The sequence below is a fragment of the Dunckerocampus dactyliophorus genome, chromosome 9 (genome assembly GCF_027744805.1).
Source record: "Dunckerocampus dactyliophorus isolate RoL2022-P2 chromosome 9, RoL_Ddac_1.1, whole genome shotgun sequence".
Taxonomy (NCBI): domain Eukaryota; kingdom Metazoa; phylum Chordata; class Actinopteri; order Syngnathiformes; family Syngnathidae; genus Dunckerocampus; species Dunckerocampus dactyliophorus.
The window spans coordinates 13,118,693-13,142,205 of NC_072827.1; the positions used below are offsets into that span (position 1 = coordinate 13,118,693).

Genomic DNA, 23,513 nt, shown 5'->3' on the forward strand with positions numbered 1-23,513 from the left:
AATTGTTGTTGCTGTTGTTATATCGCTCTCTGTATTATCCCCCTCTTGTCCCCGCACTCCCCCCTCTATTTTATTTTTTTCTTCTTTTCTATCCCCCCCTGCTCCGGTCCTGCTCCAAATTTACCTAACAACAAAACATCAAATGAAGTCAAATAAAAATATATGTAACAGGGGAAAAGTATCTTACACTTGTCCCTGGCTGAGCAAATCTGTTTAGCATGTAAGGGCATTTAGATCAACAATAGTATCTGCCCCATTGGCTGGACAGTACAAAAAAAAAACTGATTGGATGCATAGACGTATTCAGTGAGGCAGATTCAAAAGAAAAATATGTTGTCCCGCTGGAAAGACATAATGACAGTTGAATACTTTCAATGGGGACACATTTTACTCAACACATTCATTGAAAACCGTATGTATTGTAAAGTCAACAGACTAAAGTTCAAGTCAGTTCCAAGTTGTCAAGTCCCGAGTCATTAATGTCAAACTGAGTTGCAAGTCCTTGATGATATGGTCATTTCATCCAAATTTTGTCTCAAGTCCAAATCGCGAGACTCAAGTGCACACCTCTGTTACTTTCTCAAGTTCTCTAATGTACGGGGGTGACACAGAGAACCAATAAACACAATGACCTGCGACTCAAAAATGTGTTAGTGTATGGAGTGATTCCAATTCCAAGGGTCGGGCTTTCAGCCAGCTGCTACTACACAAGCAGCCAGCCTGTGCCAGCCATTATCCAATTGTCTGAAGGCAGACAGTCTGTCCTAATTGGATGCAAACAAGAACAGAAACTGTATATAATGGCAGTGGAAATGAGGATGGAGAAAGAAAGTCACCTACTGCTCCAGGTTAGAGTGTAATGAAATAATCGACTACCTTGGGATCCTCTCCTGTGGAGCGCGAGGCGCACAAGTCGCCTGCATTTTCAAGCTGGCAACATTTCCAGGAAGTGAGGAATAAATACTACAAAAGCTGGCATGCTGATTCTTGCCGCCCTGCTGTTAGGACAAACTAGTCTGGGAACATTTGACTTTACTGAGATTCCATGTGCCTTCACTGCTCATCACAACAGACAGGATAATGACTGATCTGGCATCCGTATCCAAACGTGCCAGAAGGTTTCACTGCACATAAAACATTCAAATATCCTCCATTTGAAAACTCTAAGTAGCTGTGTCTGTCAGTTGTTTTTGCAGTGAAAGCAGGTTGCCAGGACTTTGTTCAAATAGTCTGTTCTTTCAAGACAGTTTTGTGCTGCTGAATCTGACTCAAAGGGAAACCATCTTCCGCTCATTACTGCTGAATGGCTTCTCTCTGGGATCTTCACTGCCTGATTAAATATAACACTATTTTCAACTTAAAATGAAAAGTAATAAATGGAAAGTGTTATTAATGGAGGCAGTAAAGAACTAAACAAGCATCTTATGGCACTCTCGTGAGTGGGAAACAGACAAAAAAAGTCTTCAGAAAAGAGAGCAGGAGAGCACCACTTACGCACTTAGTGGTTTGAAAAAGTGTTTGCCCCCTTCCTGACTTTTTTTTTTTTTTTGCATGTTTATCACATTTAAATGTTTCAGATCATCAAACAAATTTAAATATTAGTCACTGACAACACAACTGCACACAAATTGCACTTTTTAAATAAAACTCCAAACCTGATTGCCCCCTAAACCTAATAAATGGTTGGGCCACCCTTAGCAGCAACATCTGCAATCAAGTGTTTGCGATAACTTGCAATGAACTGTGGAGGAATTTTGGCCCACTCATCTTTGCAGAATTGTTGTAATTCAGCCACATTGGAGGGTTTTCCAGCATGAAGCGCCCTTTTAAGGTCATGTCACAGCATCTCAATAGGATTCAGGTCAGGACTTTGACTAGGCCACTCTAAAGTCTTCATTTTGTTTTTCTTCAGCCTTTCAGAAGTAGACTTGCTGGTGTGTTTTGGATCATTGTCCTGTTGCAGAATCCAAGTTTGTTTCAGCTTCAGGTCAGAAACAGATGGTCGGACATTCTCCATCAGGATTTTTGGTAGACAACAGAATTCATGGTTCCATGCAAAACAGCCCCAAATGATCACACTACCACCGCCATATTTTGCTGTTTGAATGATATTGTTTTTCTGAAATGCGGTATTACTTTTACGCTAGATGCAATGGGACACACACCTTCCAAAAAGTTAAACTTTTGTATCATCCGACCACAGAGTATTTTCCCAAAGGTCTTGGGGATTGTCAAGATGTTTTCTGGCAAAATTGAGATTAAGTTCTTTTTGTTCAGCAGTGTTTTTTGTCTTGAAACTCGTTTTTGTCCAGTGTCTTTCTTATGGTCATGAACACTGACCTTAACTGAGGCAAGTGAGGCGTACAGTTCTTTGGATGTAGTTGTGTTGTCTTTTGTGACCTCTTGGATGAGTCGTCGCTACATTTTTGAGGTCATTTTGGTTGGCCAGCCACTCCTGGGAAGGTTCACCACTGTTCCTCCATGTTTTCACCATTTGTGGAAAATGGTTCTCACTGTGCTTTAGAAATGGCTTTATAACCTTTTCCAGACTGGTATATCTTAATTAATCTCAGTTAAATTATGTTTTGGGGGGGGCAACTTTTTCCACAAAGGACCATGTAGCTTTGGATTTTTTTCTCTCTTAATAAGAGCAGTTTTCATTTTAAAACTGCATTTTGTTTTCAGTTGTGTTGTCATTGACTAATATTTAAATTTGTTTGATCATCTGAAACATTTAAGTGTGTCAAACATGCAAAAAAAAAAAAAAAAAGAAATCAGGAAGGGGGCAAACTCTTTTTGACACCACTGTATGTATATGTTGATACGCTTAAGTCCACAATGACACACATTCCGAGAACAATTTGGCATAACTGAAGTGTAGCAAAGCAACTGGCATGCTGCTGCACCTGCTTGCTTCAAGATAATGGAGGAGTCAGAGAACCAGGACAGGAATGTGTTATCCTGTTAAATTTAAACACCGTTTCTCCAAAAAGAAGAAAAGGAGATTGTCGTAAAACTGTGCAATACAACCTCTGCTTAGCAGCAACGAAGTGGCTTTCTGTGTCAAGAGACTCCACCTTACGGTTAAAGATGTACAAAACATTTGCAAAATTTGCTGCAAATGTTGGCTGTTTGATATAAAAATTGAGGTTCCTAAAAAGTGCAGGCTTTTAAAATGTGTAAACTGCTTCAAAAGGTTTGGTTTTAAAATTTGAAATGAAAAACAGTGACAAAGCAAAACCAACTACAGTGGTACCTACGAAAACCAAAGCAATTTTCCCCATAGGAAAAAATGTAAATCCAATTAATCCGGTCCAGACAACCAAAATATCAGCAAAAAATACATTTAATAAAGAATAATTATAGTTTTATATGTAGAAAACAATGTGAAATAATTATAAATGATGAATGAAATGGATAAATGAACATTTACCTTTACCTTTACTGATGTGTTGGCAGACTGTGAGGAGCAGGAGGCAGGATGGATGGGAGGGGAGAGAGTGGAGAGGGATCCTTGCCAACAACAACTTCTCAACATCTTCCATCGTTTGTGATCTCGGCTTTTTTGTCACCTTTACCCCTTTCACAACATTAGCTTCCTTGAGTTCTTCTTGCTTCGCCAGGATGGAACTTATTGTCAGTGAGGCAATCGGACCAGTTTGTGTAACATTCAATATGCTGCTCTTTTAGCTGTTTTGATTAATCGAGTAATCGGTTAGGGGTTTGGTCCAGAGTATATCAGAAAAAAGGCAAAAATGTGTGGCGTGTGTGTGTGTATATATTGTTTTGCCGAGAAGATAATAGGTCTGCTTTCATGCATGAGGAAGTAAAAAAAATATTCACAGTTGAGAGGCTGAAATCAGAAGCTATTTACATTTTTAAATGTAAAAAAAAAAACAATCGGATGTGACTGATTAATTGTTGCGGTTCGAATATTGTATGATAACCGAGACACTGTACGAGAACCGAGGCAACATGTTGGTGAAAACTTTCTGTATTAACAAAAACAGTGGCGTTTGAAAACCGAGGTTTGACTGTACACCGTGATTCGTTGTGTGCTAACTTCTTGTGGTGGATGTTTAAAGTGCTCATGACACCAAAATACGTGTTAATCTTATGCCTTTCAATGTTATTTTTAAAGATAAAAAATAACATTGAAAGGCATATTTCTTTGTTAGAATGTTCAAATTTTACCTTTTACACTTTTCGTCTCCGAAACCAGTCTTCTGAGGACCCTCCCACTCGGAAGCACCCACGGACTATTGGATTCTGTATTACTCTGGTGCAGTTTTGGTTGAATTTAGGTTGTTATATATATGTTTTATGTTATACATGCTCATTGTGTGGAAGGCTTTTGCTGGAACACTCAAGGAGACCCAGGAAGCTTATTCACATTTCTAAAAGCCGCCATTCGCCACGTCAGATCCTTTTTTTTTTAGGACAATTGTTTGGATACTGAGCCTCAGATACAGGAAAGTATGAGACTGAATGTGTATTAGCAGAAAGTGTGCCTACCATCAGCTGTCCCGGCTATCTTTCCTTGGCCGACAAAACACAAGCACTGATGTGGACGGTGATCAACAGAAGTCAAAAACCCAGAAGAAGTTCAACCGACGAAAAGTGTGCCAAATCTACATTTTTTTCCGACTAACATTCTCTATTAATATTCTACAGATCTATATAATAATAATATAGTTTTTCTTGGTGTGTTCTGGAAGAGTCTGTTCAATCCGCTCACCTTACTGATTGACAGCGGTTGCTAAAGTAAGTCAGCAGTAACACGAACCCCTCGTTTTCTTCTGCTTCAGTGCACATGCAGGCATTTTGATAGTCGTGCCGAAGAGAGAAAACATTTATCAGCTCGTCGACAGTCGATTGTTATCCACAGCGGGTGTCACTACTAAAATGCACACCTTGTATAAAATGTTCTTCCTAATGTCCATGAATGTGAGAGTGGTTGACAGGCTTTCAGTGTGCATCTGTGTGTGTGTGTGTGAGTGAGTGTTTGCCTGTTTACATACAAAGACACAGTGGTACCTCAGTTTTCGGTCCAACAAAACCAGAAACATGAAAACCGAAGCAATTTCTCCCATAGTAAGTGATGTTAATCCAATGAATCTGTTACAAACCAAAAATTCATTTGTTTTGATAACACCTTCATCCCTTTCTCAGCATTACCTTCCTTGATTTCTTCTGTCTTCGCCAGGATGGAACTTATTGTTAATGCGGCAAACAGACTAGTTTGATTTTGCCAAATGGATGTGCCTTACAGGATGCCGTAGTATTGTGTAAACTAAGCAGTGCGAGATTTTGTGTTGGCCGTGGGATCCAAGATGGTTGATTAAACTAGCAATGCTGAGAGTATTGTTTGTCCACATCTTTATCAACGTACCAAAGGGTAAAACGTTTGTTACGGGCAATGTAACCGAGACAGTTTACGAGAACCGAGGAAACATTTTTGCAAAGATTTTCATTGAAAACAAAAACAAAAACCAGGCCATTTGAAAACAGAGGTTTGATTGTGTACTTCCAGAAAGGGGCATGAAAATTACGTTGAAATGAATACATTTTGAATAAATTCAATCCAAGAGCATGGAAAGTAGATTTCTCGCAAGTATCATTATCACTGGAGGAAGACGATCGAGGAATAGCTAAGCTAAGACAGAGAAGCCATGCTAACCACTAAGCTAGCTTGAATGTAACATAGAGAAAACAAAAGTGCTTAGCACACTTTAACAAAAGTCTAGCTGGAACCGTGTTACAGTGGTGAGTAACCAGCTATGAACAGGAAATTAGCAAAAATAATAAGAGTCAAGAGAGAGAATCATAGAATCATACAACAGATGGACTACACACGGATAATAACATCAGCAGCCTAAGGAGGAGCTTTTGTAACATATAACTTTTTTCAAATGCTTCAATTATCATTCATATGCCTAAGAATAGTACATAATTAGAAAACAAGACATTTGAGACATAATAAGACATAATATAGACTCATGCCTTAGCATTTTGAGAGTTCCCTGTTTTTTTTTTTTTTTTTTTCTGGACAGCGTACTTCCTGGTGCTAGTGTCTTATCAATGTAACATTACTGACACCTAGTGACCAGTATAGAATACTACATCTCACATCTTTGGAATTCCTTATGTTTGTACAAGTTTTTGTGTTCATTTAACCATTTTTATGCATGAAAATGTTTAATTTAGGACAATAATACATCAAATTTGCTTAAATATGCAAAAAAAAAAATGTTTAACTCAGCATTTATTTGCTTATTTTTGAAAATCCGTGGACGTGAACCCACAAAATTCAAAACCGCAAAGTGGGACAACTGCATTGCCCATCCCTAATCATGTCAAATGTGTGGAAATACAGGATTTCTTGTTGTTCTGACTTCCTTTTCTGAAGTTGTTGTTTGCTCTCTTTCTGATTTTGTATTTTTTTTGCATGTTTGGCATGTCTGGCATTTGTCAGGTTGTTACTGTGATAAATGTTCAAGCTGGGGATATATATATATTTTTTTATTTTTTTTTATTTAAGCAAGTATTGTAGCACTCGTGATCCAATTATGAATGCTGCCTTAATACCTGAGCTTCAAAGGTTTTTTTTGATCACCTACGAGATTTTGCAGGAGGGAGATAGTCACTTTGGTACCAAGTGGTCAGTATTTGAACAGACCTTTAAAAAGTCGAATCCCATGTGAAGCGCCTTATCACAGCAAGTCTGCAAAGGAGCAACAGTGGTGTTCAAAAGAAGACCTTTTCTTTTTCAAATCAACTCTGCGGGGATCTCACAGTAACGACTTGACGGACTCAGACTGCATTTTTATTTATTATTGTATTATTGTATTTTGTACATCCTCCATGCAGAGATTTGGGGAACGCCAAAAATCGCACTGCCAAAAAAATCCTACGGCCGGTTGTGACCTAGACTTAAGTGACCGCTTCTCTTTTGCTGAGATAATCCATCTACCTCACAGGTGGGCAGATTAGGTAGCATGATTATTGCACTGGTGTGCCTTAGGCTGGCCACAATAAAAGGACACTCCAAAACGTGCTGTTTCATCACTCAGCAACAGGTGTTGAGTGAGCATGCAGTAGGCATGCTGCAAAGCTGCACATGTTATGGCGGCCTTTTATTGTGGCCAGACTAGGGCTCACCTGTGCAATAAACATACTGTAATAAAAAAATAAACATGCTGTCTCATCAGCATCTTGATATGCCACACCTCTGCTGTGGATGGATTATCTCAACAAAGGCGAAGCGCTCACTAGGACAGATTTGTGAACAATATTTGAGAGAGATGAGCCTTTTGTGTACATAAAAGATGGGAGCGAAAACAAAAGTGTTGTTTTTATGCTTTTGTTGATTATGTATAGCACAAACTGGGCTGTTGAATACCCAAGTGGCACGCTAACCCCCACCCCCCCAACCCCGACTGCAGCTGCACATTTCCATTACAGGAAAAGCCAGAACAGCATGTTTTCAACCAGAGGTCATGTGTTGTCTTCAGGTGAGCAACGCCTTTCCTTTCTCATTAGATGTAATTACCGTTGACACCTAAAAGACAGCAGGAGAATAACAAGGAAAATGTCAACTGAAAAAGGGGATCCGGGGGAGTGAGGGGTGGGGTTGGAAGAGCCACCATCAGGGGAAAAGCGTAACACTAATTCTATTACTGGAGGGAAGATTTAGTGAATATAGCCAGTGATCCAGAGTTAATAGGGGTGATGGAAGCAGGAGATCTAAGCAAAAGGCCAGCGGGCTGACAATACTGTGCTAGGGATTTGTGACAGCCTCTTCAAGTGCCTCCCATCTGACTAACACCCAAAGAATAACCCATGTGGCCAGCTGGAAGGAGCTGCAGACAAATAAAGCAGCTACTTGACAAGGACCCCTGAGATAAGGCGTGCTGAAGCCATACTTTTGTATTCCGAGTGAGGCGGACTGGTTATTGTAATTGAAAAATGCTCGGCTGCTAGAGGTCAGCAAATTTGAAAGACTTAGAAAAATGTTTGTGTTCCAAAGAAGCGAAGCACCACCATTATTCTGAGTGGATAATCGCTCGAAAATATTGCCTTTTCTTAGACATGACGAGGAAGAAGGAAGCATGTTCAAGGTAACGCCTTGCTTCTCATCTGGTACGATTTGGTTTTTGGTTTTTTGTTTTCTCCGGGTACTCCGGTTTCCTCCCAAATTCCAAAAACATGCATGTTAGATGAATTGGTGACTCTAAATTGTCCATAGGTATGAATATGAGTGTGAATGGTTGTTGTATGTACCCTACGACTGGCTGGCGACCAGTCCAGGATGTACACCGCCTCTCGCCCGAAGTCAGCTGGGATAGGCTCCAGCATACCCCCGCGACCCTAATGAGGGTAAGCTGCATGGGAAATGGATGGATGGATAATATTTGGTTGTCTAGAACGGATTCATTGGATTTACATTATTTCCTATAGGGAAAAAATCACCGTTTCATAAGTTTCAGTTTTCTTCTGACCTTTTGGAATGAATAACAAAAACTGAGGTACGACTGTACATATTCTGAGCAAGATATATGTGTAATATAGACTGCTCTGCCAAAATGGAGCTACAGGACCTGTTTCAAATACTGTAGTTTGAACTGTGCAATGATGCTATTGCATGTGTACTGTACGATAATAAGTTTTGAGTACATATTGACTGCAATTTCAAAAGCTGTTTTTTTGTCAAATTCTGTGGTTCGTTTATCAATAATCCCAAAATTCATCATTCTCTTCCGAATTTTGAATTAAAGTGAATTCTATTTGGTTAATCTGATCTAAAAATGACGCCAGAACGGGCTCTAGTAGCACAAGTAGCATACCACCTGATTTTGAGTAGTTTAACAAAAGGTTAAAGAATACTTCCTTCAACTCCTCAACTCTCAATTCAGACCTTAGGACTCTATTTAATGACAAATTACTCCAAAATACCATAAAGACAATGACCACACTGTTAGAGTGCAGATCTGCTTTGTAAACAAAGTGCAATTTATGTTGCCAGTCATATAAATAAAACACAAACGGCTCACTTCTCCTTTCCTTTTTTGGCAATGTAGCTCTAAGAGTGATAAAAGTTGGAGACCACTGCACTGGGAAGTAACAAAACAAACCTTGGTTTTCGCCATTCATGCATTCGAAAATGTCTGAAACGGACGAAAGTCAACTCCAACAAGAGCCACTATCCATTCTTCACCAAAGTGTGGACGCTTGGTTTGGGCACTCCATTCCACGGGCTAGTTTGTTCGGGGCATTGTTTGACTATACAATGCCCAAGACAGTGTGTGAAAATGGAGGCATGTTTTTAGCAATCATTTTTGTCCAAAACCGCAGTGTACAAAAACCGTAATTACATTATTTTTTCAAATTGCTATTTTTATTTATTTATTTAGTTTACAATTTGATAAAAATGGGAATGTTTCCCTGCCATTGCTCAATGCAGGCATACAGTTAGATGTTACCAGAATTCTTTAGTATGGTGCAAAAGTCTCACACTTAAATTCCCTTCAAGGCCATTACACCTACACAAAGTAACAGGAAAGAGAATTTGGAATGGGTCCCTCCCTTTGCAGTTACTGTATGAAAGCGTCTACTCTTCTGGGAATACATTCTACAAGATCAGGGAGTGTGTCTGTGAGAGCTTTGGTCCATTCATCAGAAGAATATCTGGGAAATCCGAAGTCACTCATGTTGGACAAGGGGCCCTGGCTCACTTTGTGTTCTCATGCATTCCAAAGGCATTTGATGGGATGGAATGAGGGCTTTCAAGGTCCTCCACACCAAACTCATTCAGCTTTTTATGAACCTTGATTTGTTGGTTGGGAACCGAAAAAGACCTTGATTGTTTCCACAAAGCTGTCAGCATACAATTGTCCAAAATTCTTGGTAAGATGAATACTCATGATTCAGATGGTAACACAACCACTGGCTGATTCATTCATTATGAAGTGTTTATCAATTTTGTGTGTGAAATATTTGGGCACATAAAACTGGTTAAAGTTGAAAGTTGGACCTCACTCTTGCAAGTGTCTACATAAAAGGTCCACATTGAATGGTCTGACCTTCACCTGATCTTGATTTGGTGATTTAGTACCCAGACCTAAGAGGTAATGAGATCATTAAATCTGTGTGTGCTCCTGCCACAGTAAACCACTTGAAAAGCACGCAGGTGAAAAGAAATTGATCCCGGACTAAATCACACACAAAACCACAAACATAACATGCAGCGACATCTTCATATTGCAGGAAAATGAAAAGTCATAGCTTATAAAACAACTTTTTCAACTTGTTCAGGATTTATATTAGAACTAATCTTAATGTATATAGCTTGGGATACATGCTTGTCAAAAACACTGACATATTTTCCGCATGCACTATATTTACACGAGCTGGTTGCCAGCTTCTGTCAGAATATTTTCTCTGTGGAAATGATACCCACCCACACTTCTGCCACTGGGCAAGGAGGAATATGTTCTTTCACAATTAACCTTCCAAAAAGGTACCTGCTACCATATGGAAATATTTTACTGGATGCATTTGACTGTATGCCTGCTTGGAAATTGTAGTTGCTGCATCAGCCACTGACTAACTAAATACAGATGTATGATTTTCAGTCTATTTTAATCCATTTGTGAATGCAAAAATGAAGTTTTGCTGTTTAAATACGACTGTTTGATACGTTTCTAAACACACGGGGATACGTGTGTCTTCTTCAAGAACATTCTGACATTTTTTAAACGTGTAAGTTTTTATGGTATCTGTATACTTACTTATACAATAATGTGACTTATTTCAGCTTCTGTACCTTTAGTTTGTCTCTTTATTGGTGTAAACATTGACTTTGTCTTCTTCTCATATGAATTTCATGTTGTTAGGAGCGACGCCACAACACTCCTAAAAAAGATTTGTCTGATGATAGCTAAATACCGGTAAATTCGACTTCTAGTCCAGAACGACGTGTACGGAATTTCTGCAAAGTAGGATTCCTTATTTATTAATGGAATATTTCCGTAGTTAGAGCATAGAAAACCTGTTTACGACCTTCTAAATACAGTTTTTAACATTATTAGAGCCCTCTAGACATAAAATAACACACCTATAGCCACCTTTTACAGTCGTTTTACTGTAAAAGGTACACATAAGAAGCGTAAATAAGCCATATAAGACATTGCGCTTAATTTAGGCAAAAAAATATGTGATAGAGGGAAGAATTTGAAGCATGAAGTGATGAGGGATGACTGGATATGTTTTTTTTTTTCCCTCTTCATGATGCATTTTTTTGACTGATGCAATTTATACTCCAGAAAATACTGTAACTGCAATCCTCAAATAACTTAATGGCAGTTTCACCGCATGCACAAACATGAGAGACCATTTTGTGTTAAAAGAGAAGAAAAAGGCAGCAGTTGCAGGTGATTCACGCTCCTAAAGGGTTGGTTTTAAACCGCGTTTGTGTTTCAGTATTCTGGTCATGCTGGAGAGGAAAAAGATGTCACAACAAATCCATGCTGACACCTCCAAAAAAGAAAAAAAAACATTTTATGAAACCATCACAGAAAAGCTGTGGTGCAGTTTGTCTGTTCTCTTTATGCAGAGCATTTCACCTGTCAAATACATCTAAAAGGTTTGGAGTGTATGCAAAAGCTCACACTTTGCAGGTTCTCTTTCTGGACATGTGGATAGTGAATGAGGAAAATATTTAATGGTGGAAATGCCTGAGATAAAGGCACTTATTTTACAACACATAATAAATACAGGTTTTGGATTGCGGTGCGTGCACTTTGACATTAAGACTATGTCTGTTTAGAACCCCTAGTTAAAACATTTCAGTGTTAAAAGGCTAATATTCTGGAATTAATGTTACAGCACTATCACAGAAGAAGTACTGTAATGCTTCTGTAGAGAGCAGGTCTTTGTTTCTTTAGCACTGGGTGTGTTTTAATTCCCAAATATGAATATGAATTAGGAGCTCACATAACTACCACCTTAGGTGGGAAATGTAATTACCTGCACCACATGTGCACACACACACGTACTCAGAGTCACGCTGCCTCCCTGAGCTCCATGCACACTGCAAGCAAGTTGATATCAGTGGAGACCCCAGAAGGGAATAAGATATTAAATACCTTTTTCTCAGAAAATTTATTTTTTCCTTGCCGCTAGGTGATCATTTTTCACCTCACTTTTGTTGTTCGTGTGTTGTTCGTGTGTATAAATTCATCATATTTAATTGAACATTACCCACTCATAAACGATTACAACATCTAATAGACCTGGTCATCCAGCATCAGCTTAGCAGCAGTCAGAAGAATATCATGTATGGAATTGGATGAATAGATGTTTTCAAGAAATGTTGAAGCTATTAGGAAATGTTATTAAGTACAAATGAGTGAGGATGATTATCATAACTTTGTGTAGTTTTTTTTTCAATAATTACATGAAATTACCCAAGGATAAAATGACCTTGTCCAAAATGGCAGGGAATTGTGCGTGGGAGCAGGAGAGAAGACACAATAATGACATACAGTGGTGTGTAAAAGTGTTTGCCCCCTTTATGATTTCTTTTTTTGTTTTGTTTTTTACCCCCTGTCCTGTCCAGCCTTTAAAGCAGATAGAATTGTAGATCTAAATGCCCTCAAGTGCTCAACAGATTTACTCTGCCAGGGAGAAGTGTGATATACACTTCCCCTGTTATACAGAATTTATTTGACTCAGATGCTTGTTATTAAGCAAATTTGAAGCGACCGGACCGGAGCAGGAGGGGACAGAGAAGAAGAGAAAAGAAAACAGGGGGTGGGGTGCGGGGATGAGAGGGGGACAAAAAAAAAAGAGACAAGGGCAACAGCAGCAACAACAATTGTGACAACAACAACATAACAACAGAAACATACAGAACTACATCAGCAAATAAATGTCTGTGACGACTATAAAGACCCTGACGGAAATGATGAACTATGATAGTGATCACAATGACAATACTGCATTGAAACAGTCACACATAATAGTAGTAATTATTTCTTATATTTGTACATGTTTGCCACACTTAAATATTTCATCATACAAATTATATATTAGTCAATGACAACACAACTGAACCTAAAATGCTGTTCATAAATGAAGTTTTTTTTTAAAGTTTTTATTATTAAAGGGACAAAAAAAACAAAACAAGCCTACATGGCCCTGTGTGAAAAAGTGAGAAAAGCCCCCTAAACCTAATAACCTAATAACGGGTTGAGCCATCCTTAGCAGCAATCGAGCATTTGCACTCATCTTAGCAGAATTGTTGTCATTCAGCCACATTGGAGGGTTTTGCAGCATTCAGCGCCTTCTTCAGGTCATGCCACAGCATCTCAATAGTTTTCAGGTCAAGACTTTGACTTCTTCATTTTGTTTTTCTTCAGTGATTCAGAGGTGGACTTGCTGGTGTACACTGGATCATTGTCCTGCTGCAGAACCCAAGTTCGTTTCAGCTAGAGGATTTTTGATAGACAGCAGAAGTCATGGTTCTATTTATCACAGCAAGTCTTCCAGGTTCTGAAGCAGCATAACATCCCCAGACCATCACACTACCACCACCACATTTTACTATTGGTATGATATTCTTTTTCTGAAATGCGGCGTCACTTTTACAGCAGATGTAATGGGACACACACTTTCCAAAAACTTTTGTCTCGTCAGACCCAAAGTATTTTCCCAAAAGTCTTGGGGATCATCAAGATGTTTTCTGCCAAAATTAAGACAAGACCTAATGTTCTTTTTGTTCAGCAGTGGTTTTTGTCTTGAAAAGCTGCCATACATGTCGTTTTTGCCCAGTGTCTTTCTTATGGTGGAGTCATGAACACTAACTTCAACTGAGGCATGTAAGGCCTGCAGTTCTTTGAATGTTGTTGTGGGGTCTTTTGTGACCTCTTGGCTGAGTCATCGCTGCGCTCCTGGGGTAATTTTGGTTGGCCGGCCACTCCTGGGAAGTTTCACCACGTTCCATGTTTTCACCATTTCTGGATAATGGCTTTCACTGTGGTTTGCTAGAGTCCCAAAGCTTTAGCAATAGCTTTATAACCTTTTCCAGACTGATAGATCTCAATTAATCTCAGTTAAGTTAGGTTTTAAAAGGGGGGGGCAATCACTTTTTCACACAGGGCCATGTATGTTTGGATTTTTTTTTATCCCTTAATCATAAAAAGTTTCATTTAAAAACTGCATTTTGTGTTCAGTTGTGTTGTCATTGACTTATGTTTAAATTTGTTTGATGATCTGAAATATTTACGTCTGACAAACATGCAAAAAAATTTAAAATCAGAAAGTGGGCAGACGCTCGGTGTGAGCCGGCATTTATCACGGTCGGGTCTGGAACCAATTAAACACTATAAACGAGGGACAACTGGATAGAATTTTCAGCAGAAAAACGGTTCTTCTGTTCGTTCATATTCGATATTATAAGTGGTGGGCGTTTTAGAGACAGGGTCACCTCCCTAATAGAAATGGAGGGGAAATACTGCATGGTGTTTCTTCAGGTCTATACTGTATGTACCTGTGTCTCTCTCACTGTGGTTTCAGTACATACGGTATTATCAGAATTAGACTTTTTTTTTATGACTGGAACGTATATTGTCGTGTGACCATAGTCATAGCTTCCCAACCGTTCAGACGCTGTGACATTTCACAATTCGCCTGACTACCGTATGCGATTGACTAGTACAGAGAGAGTCTATTTCAACAATCCACAATTAGTGTTTATCCAGCATAAGTGGTTCAAGTCAGAAAAATGTGCAGATTTTTTTTTTCTCAGAAAATAGGCAGAATACACACCTCATACATATAAGTCGGTAATACTGTGTGATAATGCAAGTCAAATGTATAGCATACGTGTACCACGGTTAGAAAGCACACAATTTGTACATGATTATGTCTTTATGCTTCACTGATAATGTTTTTCGTCAAGCATTGATATTCCCCACTTTGTTCGGCGGTCCTCGAACGCACCATAGTTGTGTGCTGTGAAACGCCAGAGTTTGTTTGCCTACAAAAGCGCTAGCTATGACAGTCAATCCAAAACCTCAGTGAGATTAACACAAATTAAGTCGCTACTGCAGCGCTTCTTAAATTGTGGGGCGGGCCCCCCGGGTGAGTAAATTTCACTTGGAAATTGTTTTACAGTAAGTTGTTGCAGGTGTTATCTTAGCTCATTTTATTCATCTGTTTTAATCAGGTAATTGTATGCAGAATACTGGTGCCAGCAACGCATACAATGCTTTGTACAGATGAATAAATAAATATCAGTTTCTCAATAGCATTTCAGTTAGGGGGGGCTTGAAAACATTTTTGTCCCCTCGAGTGGGCATAAAAAATAATTGTGAACAGCGGTGTTACTGGGATTGCAAAAGAGACGCAAAGTTTCAGTGACCTGTGTTTGGACATTCTGTAAATAATCTCTCTGGCAGCACCAGACACACCAATGGACGTTGGATGATTATGAATGCAGTGTACACACCTTGCCGCCCCCCATGGGAGACAACTAACTCTGATGCTTTTGCTCCCTGCTAGGAAGCTGCAGTCCCCACACAGATCCTGTAAACACGCCTGACAATGATGTCGTTAATTCAACTCCTCGTCTGCAGTCGGAGTAACACACACATCCACAACCCTCATATTTCAATCAATAATCAGGGTGGGATGCAATTAGTAACGTTGAAGGGTTGTGAGATTCACGTCAGAGATCAATCGAGCAGCGAGGCGAGCTACTCATTGGAGTGATTCACAACCCAACAGTTTGTCCCCCACTGAGCCTGAATCTATGCCGTCTATCTTCTTTATATGAAGCATTCAAGGTTGGAAATATGCATCTGTCAAATGTCCCCCATTACCCTGGCTGCCTGTCACACCTGGGGCAGCTCACAACCAGCCAGAAAAAAAAAGACAGAGTGGAGCTGTCAGCAAGAGAACCCTCAGCGGACTGAAAAGGCACCAGCTTTCCTCGCCTCTCCAGCTCTAATTTCCTCAAAACTCTGATATTTTTCTGGGTCTCCGGCTGAGTGCTGGGTTAATGACAAGAGACTGTGTCAGGCAAGTAGCTGAGGCAGCTTCATTTTCCTCAAAGAGCAGATTGTTTTATTTATTGTTTTACAGTATTTACTGCAATGAGCCAGTTTTCCAATATGTCGCCAACACGTCTGAGGAAGGGTGGAATATTACAAGTGGAGCCACAGATTTCGTCATTTTGTCCAAAAATACTGAAATCGATGGAAAAAATATACTGAAACATGCAAAACTGACACATTTTTGTCCACAGGAAATAATGTCTGTTCCAGACAACCGAAAATACAAACACACATACCTTTATTGAAGACTCTTGAAGACAGATGTGTGGAGGGAGTAAGGGAAGGGACGGAAGACGGTTAAAGCTGTATACTTGCTCACTTGAACTTTATTGTAAACTTCAGTAGCAGGTACAATCATCATTACACACACTGGCCCGGCTCAGTCACTATATGCAATGTGTCTCCCTTAAACCGTTCCCCCCGCAGCGTGTATTAACGAGTTAACTTGAATGACAATCCTAATGCATTAGTCGCTACCCTCGTACTTCACTCCGAGTTCTTTCTTGAATTCAATAGTATTTTATCACCTTCTTCATCAAAGTTGTGGCACTTGCAACCTTGTCTGGCATCATGGGGGGTTATTTTGCAGCCGTAATTTAAAAAAGCACAAATATGCAGTGTGCATAACAACCCATCAGCACAGGATCCCCTGTCCGGAATCTGTCTATAGTGTCCCAACTCTAAAAGAACCCCTATCTATTCTTCACAGTGGAATATTTTCAACTTTTTTGAATGAGTACGGCGACATGTTTCTGCGTATCTAACACAGAGACATAACACTTTCACAAGACCTTTCACTTGGAACCAGAACAGGGACCCTTTGGTTTTTATGTGTACGCACACACATAGTTTGTAGATATGCCACCTTTTTAATCCCTGCCTGAGGTTTAATTAGCTGTCCAGCCTAGACTTGCTGCAACCTAATATCCCAACAACTAAAAAAGGGAAGTTTACACCCATTGCAGTCTGACTCGCTAACAGAAGTGGGAAGCGGAACAGAGTTCCTTGTCAGAGATCGACGCTAAATCTTCGTTGGCCGCTAATCGCTCTCTCCAGTGCTGGTACTGCAATTGTTTGAATCTACTCCTGTTTGAATTCAACTGTAAACTGTCCTTGAGACTCCTATACTTATTTCACAGCAGAATCCGGGAGGACTTTCGCTCTGTAAAAGGGCCGGTCTGGACAACACAGACTGAGTCACCGACACGTGGATGCTTGGTTTGGCCGGGGTTTAGCCGTACGATAACCCAGACAGTGTACGGAAACCGAGACATATTTGTGGCAATAGTTTTCTTCGAAAACCAAATCCTCCAAAAACTGGGGCGTACATAAACCAAGGTTCCACTGTATTCCCGGATTGTCGACAACCACTATGTACCCCATTATGTCCACACAATGTCGGATCAGTAAACAGTCACATCCACAGGGGAACATATTATAGGGTACAACAATGTAATACACGAGGCACACCTATATGTGACGCTGTAAACAGACACAGAGACAGAACCACATGACACACCAAAACTATGGAAGAAGAAAGAAGACATGCTCATAAGGTCTGTGGTCTTCCGCTTGTCCGTCTTAGATGTCTTGTCCTCTAGACTGACGACAAAGTAGAATTACTTCCGTGAGCCTCACTTTGGAGTATAAGACAAAAAAAGTAGTAGAATGTCGACTGGGAGTCATGCCAGTCTAAATATTTCGATTCATATTATGTTGGATCACTGGCCACTATGTTTTGCTAGTCCACACGGCAGCAATAAGGCAGATATGGATGAAATCTCTTTGTTGTTCTGCCTAGTGAGGAACATGGCAACTTAAAATTTGGTCTACAGATGTCTTGGTCTCGATCTCGGATTGGGATGTTATTGTGTTTAGTTCCTTAGTAAAACATTTTCAGTTCCATAATCTATAATAGCATTGTCAAAGTATCTGATCAGGACTTGAAATCAAAACTGAGGTTAAAAATGCTGATCGGGGCATCCCTAGTTTGGTCAAACTTTTTATCCTGAGAGAAACAATCCCAGTCCGTGCGATCCATCGTGTAATGTAACCTTTAACCTAGTGCAACGCCAATACATGACTTTTTCATGAAAACTCAGCCATGAAGTCTTTATGAGTTGTGTGTGCCTCATATCACCCTCCATGTGGGCTACAAACACTGCGGCCGCTAAGGTCGAATTGTGTTTCAGTGCCAAATATGCTTTAGCCACACATGTTTCCATTGCCGGCGTGTTCTCTCACCTCGACAACCAGTCTTTTCATATCACAAAGCTATTTCTCTCATTCCTCCCCACCGGACAAGAGAGCGCTGTAAAGTCTGGTCATGAATGAAATATAAGAACAGCGTTGTATTACTTATGAGACTTAATGTAAGTTTGCTCTCAGCTATTTTCAGGTTTCATTTTCAAGCATCCGTGTGATGACTCGTCTTTTATCGCAGCCAATGGAGCGTCGCAAAGTCTTCGTTAGTACAATACATGTTAATCATTATTGCAAAGAAAAACATTTTGCAGGGACCCTCATTACAACCAGCAGGCAAGCCCACCAAGACCACATGACTCAACGTTTTGAAATGTCCTGTTTTGATTTAAAACATTAAACTAATTCTTCTTAAGAAGAGGGACAAAAATGGAACGATGGAAGTGTTTTGGTGAACACAAATATCAATGAATACCAACGTCACCTCTGTGATGGCTTAACCTTTTCAGTGCACTTCTAATCATCTGATCATCCTCTTCCTCAGACAGGAAGTTCATGTTCCTTGCACACTGATTTACAATTGCTGTCACCGCGTCTGCACACGTGTGTCTACCTGCACGCTGCTATTCTTCTTACCTTTAAAAAAAAAAAAAAAAAAATCTCTCAAGTACTCCCCTGTGCAGTCCACAGTCAGGAAACGATCCATTCCAATGCACACGGACATGACTCCAGTCATCTTGCACTATACAAGCTTGGTAGGATTGTCAATGTAAAGTCATATTAAATTAAGCAGCTTTTTTAACACCTGCTGGTCAAGTGCACCAACACCTGAGCTGAACTCCCAGCTCAACCTAATTTCCAGCCTATTTCTGTCCCATTCCACCTTCCTTCCTTACTGTCCTTCTCTCATGATTTAAACAAGATAGCTGTGGTTGTCATTGTCACGCTTTATAAGCCATACTTGGACGCTTCACTAAAAGGCATAAAACAACTTACCTCACACTGTCCCTCAGAGCTCCAAATCAAATTCATCACAGCAAAACAGTGCGGGGCTACACAGAGAAATCAATTTGTGCACACCAGCCAGTGAGCAATGAGCTTTCTAGTGTTGCGGCACCTCAGTGCAAAGTGAATAAATCATAAAAGGTCTTACCTGGGATCTTGGTGATGCTGCTGCTGATGCTGCTGTTGTTTGTAACAGATCATATCTCTGCCAGTGGGACAGAGTCCGAGAAGAGGAGGAGGAGGATGGAGAGGATGCAACGGACGAGAGAGAGAGAGAGACGAGGGAGCAGGAGAAAGAAAGTGTCGGTGGGCAACAAAACAGAAAGCGCAAGAGAGAGGAGAGTAGTGACAGCAGTGCTCTCACACAGCGCTGCGTTACACTGAAGGGTATGTGCTGGCTCTGGGAGGTGCCACTACTCAGCCAAATGACATCTGCGTCTCTCTAAAAAACCATTGGCTAAGAGGAATGATTTCCTAATAAGCCATCCTGACTGTCTCCAAGTGAACACACCCCCTCTCGCTTTAATGCATACACAGTCTTTATGCAGCCGCCTCAAAGAATATCTTTGCTGCCCCTCCCTTTTGTACCCTCACCGCTGTTCTCTTAAACTCTTTAATCTCAAGTAGCCCCCGGTGCAATCCCCAGTCATTGACACAATTGTTGCAGCACGCATCTTTCTTGCCACTCAAAATGATTTCAGCTTCCAGTTGCACTTTATTCAAGAGTGCATTTCCTGCCTTTTCGAACTGGCAAACAGCGGTTAGCATTTTGCGCCCCATCCTGGGTAATGAATAGATCCAATTACTAAAAGACATACAAAGCATGACCATTTTCAGCTGTTACGTGAAAATTACGTGATTATGATGGAGAAGTGTTTTTTTTTGGAAACGAGGTACATTGTAGCGCAAAGACCCATGTTTGGGAACTTAAACTTGAGTTAAAAAAAAAAAAAGTTAAAAAAAGGTTTTAAAAAACAACTTGAGTTCATGACAAAGGCAGAAGAAGTGAAGAAAGCTCATGCAATAATGAAAGCACTCAAATGACATAAATAGGAAAATACAGTGCAAAGAACCTTGATTTTTGTATGCCCGGATTTTGCCACAAATATGTATACAGCCAAACAATACAAAAACAAAAATACATTCCACTTAAATGATGCATACTTTCAGGCAAATATGTTTGACGGCTCAACAAGAGACAAGACTGCCACGGGCATTATTTCCAGACTATAACAATAGACCGAGGACAAATTGAACGGGAATGCACACTTGCAAATGAGACTCATACAATATAAGCAATATTGTTGAAAATTTTGCACAAGAAAAAAAAAAGTTAAAAGTCATAAACTTTTTGGAAAAGAAATAAGCCGGTGAAGATGTCATGTGACTAATGTGGTGGTCCCCTAATAATTGAGAACCACTGTGCTAAGGCCTCTGTAAAGGCTATTGTTGCTTCTACATAGCCTTTCTTTGTGGTTCGTTGGACCGCTTAGCTATCGGAGAAGTAGTCAATGATCACACAATTGAAAAGGTTTTCAAATTGTCTTAACAATAAGACCAATATATTTGGACTTTACATCAGTGAGGAAGATTGAGGGAAGAGCCCAGAGTCTATATTGTAGTTGCTGCGCCCCTCTACAAAGTGAAACCTAAGCTTGTGTGCCTGGAAAGTGAACGTTAAGTTTGTGTGAAAGAGACTATCCCACACTGGTTCTAACTATGCTTACAGAGTGTGTCTTTGCTATCTTCTCCTCTCAGTACTTTCTCATGGGTTATCTGTGAGTGTCGTGCAACTATAGTTGTGCTCTGTGTGTGTGTGTGTGTGTGTCACCAAAGTCTTCTATGAGAAGCTATCAGACTGAAAATGCACTGAGCTCATAGACTGAATCTAAAGTTGTAATAATAACATCTAATACCATCTCCACACAAACACAGCTATTTTCAAAAACGCACATATACCCCACTACTGTGGTTAAAAGATTACCACATCTGTCCACATAAAAACACATTCACCGAAAGCCATGCACATTTTCTCCAATCTGATGCTTGAAAAAGCAGCCACTGCTAACTTGGTCACTCATTAGAACGCCTCTGTTCATTAATCTAGAGAGATATGTACAATGTACAATGCTGTGTATATTATCTTTAAACTCAGCGTTCATTTACCAGAAGCCCAGGAAACAACATGAATGTTTTATTTTAATCCCCAGTGCGTGTTATAACTTGCAGCACAAGATTAAAGCAACAATTACTATATGTTGTTCTGTTAAATAAGGTTTAAAATCACATTTCTCATGACATTAGTCAAAAAGCTCAGATTTACCGGGCCACATACAAATCTATCCACTCTGGCCGAAGTTTTCCAAAAGCTCAGTTCTTATGGACAACAATTTGTGTGTGGATGAGAGGCCAAAAACCTGTAGAAAAATATGCGTTTTTTTATATATTCGTGTTCAAGTGGACATGGTCTATTTTGACGATTGCCAGATCAGATCAAATCGACTCTCACCAATAAAGAAATTGATTTCAAAGTCAGTATGTTGTGTCTTACAAGTACTGACCTCCTGTATTCTGTTATTCTCGAAGTTTGTTTTGTTTTCTCTTCTATATATTGTACCCTCACCTTGTGTTTGACTTCATTTCCTGCCCTTGCGTGTTTTCCACCTCAGTGAGTCTTTGCTGTAACTACTGCAGGCTGACCTGTCAACACTACACATTACTGATCAGTCAGAGGCCATGGTCGAAATTGTTCTCGCTTGCTAGTACATCCCCCACCAGTGAGTGGGTGGGCATTTCTGCAGTAAAAAGGGTTTTGGAAGAGGGAAACCTCATACGCTTTTTTCCCCCCCATTCATTGCATTAGAGATTCATTGGATCTCATGGTGACCCAGAAAGGAATCTTAGTCGGCTTAGACATTTTTTTCTCATACAAAACATCACATACTCATGACGGATGTGGTCATTCAAGTTTCCACCAAAATGAGGAGCCATTATGGGGTTAGTACACTTGAATGCAGTTGTAGATGACAGAATGAGAAGAATGCTGGGAGTTTGTATTAGCAAAGTGCATGCATGCAATTACAACAGTCCGTTGTGGGGAAGAGGGAGCTGAGCTGAAAGGCAAAGCTCTCAATGTACCGGTCAATCTACGTTCCTACCCTGAAGTGGTCATGAGCTTTGGGTAATGACCAAAAGGACAAGATCGCGGGTACAAGCGGGCGAAATGGGTTTCCTCCATAAAAGGTGGCTGGGCTCTCCCTTAGAGACAAGGTGAGAAGCACCTGCTCGTCCACATTAAGAGGAGCCAGATGAGGTGGTTAGGGCATGTCCGACCGGTTGGAGGCTTTGGAGAAGACCTAGGACACGTTGGAGAGACTATGTCTCTCAACTGGCCTGGGAACGCCTCGGAGCTGGACGATGTAGTCGGGGAGAGGGAAGTCTGGACTGCTGCCCCCAATACCCGACCTCAGATATGCGGAAAAAGATGGTTGGATGGATGCATACAAGTACATGAGCTCAAAGCGACCAAACTTTATCTACAAATAGTCAACAGCACCACACTAAGGCTGTGTTTATGTTTGTAAAAAGAAATGTGTCAAGTAAGGACATGATTGGACAGCTTTTGGGAGTTATGTGCAAAAACTTTTCCAAACAAAAATGCTGTCTTGCTGCTATTTCAATTAGCTGAAATGTGACAAAAAGCTTCAAAGAGTGCTGTTGCGTGCCACACAGATGGAGACAAGCAGCAGAGACACAGCACTTCCAATGCATTTTCCCTCATTTATTCGTAATTTCACCATTTGCTGTGATTTTAATGCTGGTCGGTATATCTGGGCCATACGGGCATATATTGATTTCAGCTTAAATGAAGCGAACAGCAAGTGGACAGAAACCCACAACTCCAAGCGGCCTTGCTTGTTTGGTGTGCACTTAGTTCAGACGATAGCCTTTCCACTCGGCCCTACGTTACCAAAGTGGGGTACACGTACCCCGAGAGGTACGCCAAGTGTCGTGGGGGGTACGTGAATAAAAATTAAAAACAGCTTGACTACATTAGCGCTTAACTCTTGAGAGTTAAACAAATAAGAGCCAGCACATGTCCTGGTGTATATACTGTATGTACATTACTGGTAAAAATTGTACATATTTTCCAAAAATATCAATCTAGAATCATTTCCTAATAACTTA

General features: G+C 40.2%; 1 protein-coding gene across 2 annotated transcripts in view; it reads right to left on the reverse strand.

Annotated features, from left to right (window-relative positions):
- thsd7ba (thrombospondin, type I, domain containing 7Ba) overlaps positions 1-19,710 on the reverse strand; it is a 229,943-nt gene extending 210,233 nt beyond the window's left edge. The window contains exon 1 of one of the 2 annotated variants that reach the window (XR_008572372.1): positions 19,474-19,710. The gene's annotated coding sequence lies outside the window, so the exon portion shown is untranslated. The remainder of the gene's footprint in view (positions 1-19,473) is intronic. The other variant, XM_054786288.1, reaches the window with a different exon arrangement.
- Between the last annotated feature and the right edge of the window lie 3,803 nt (positions 19,711-23,513).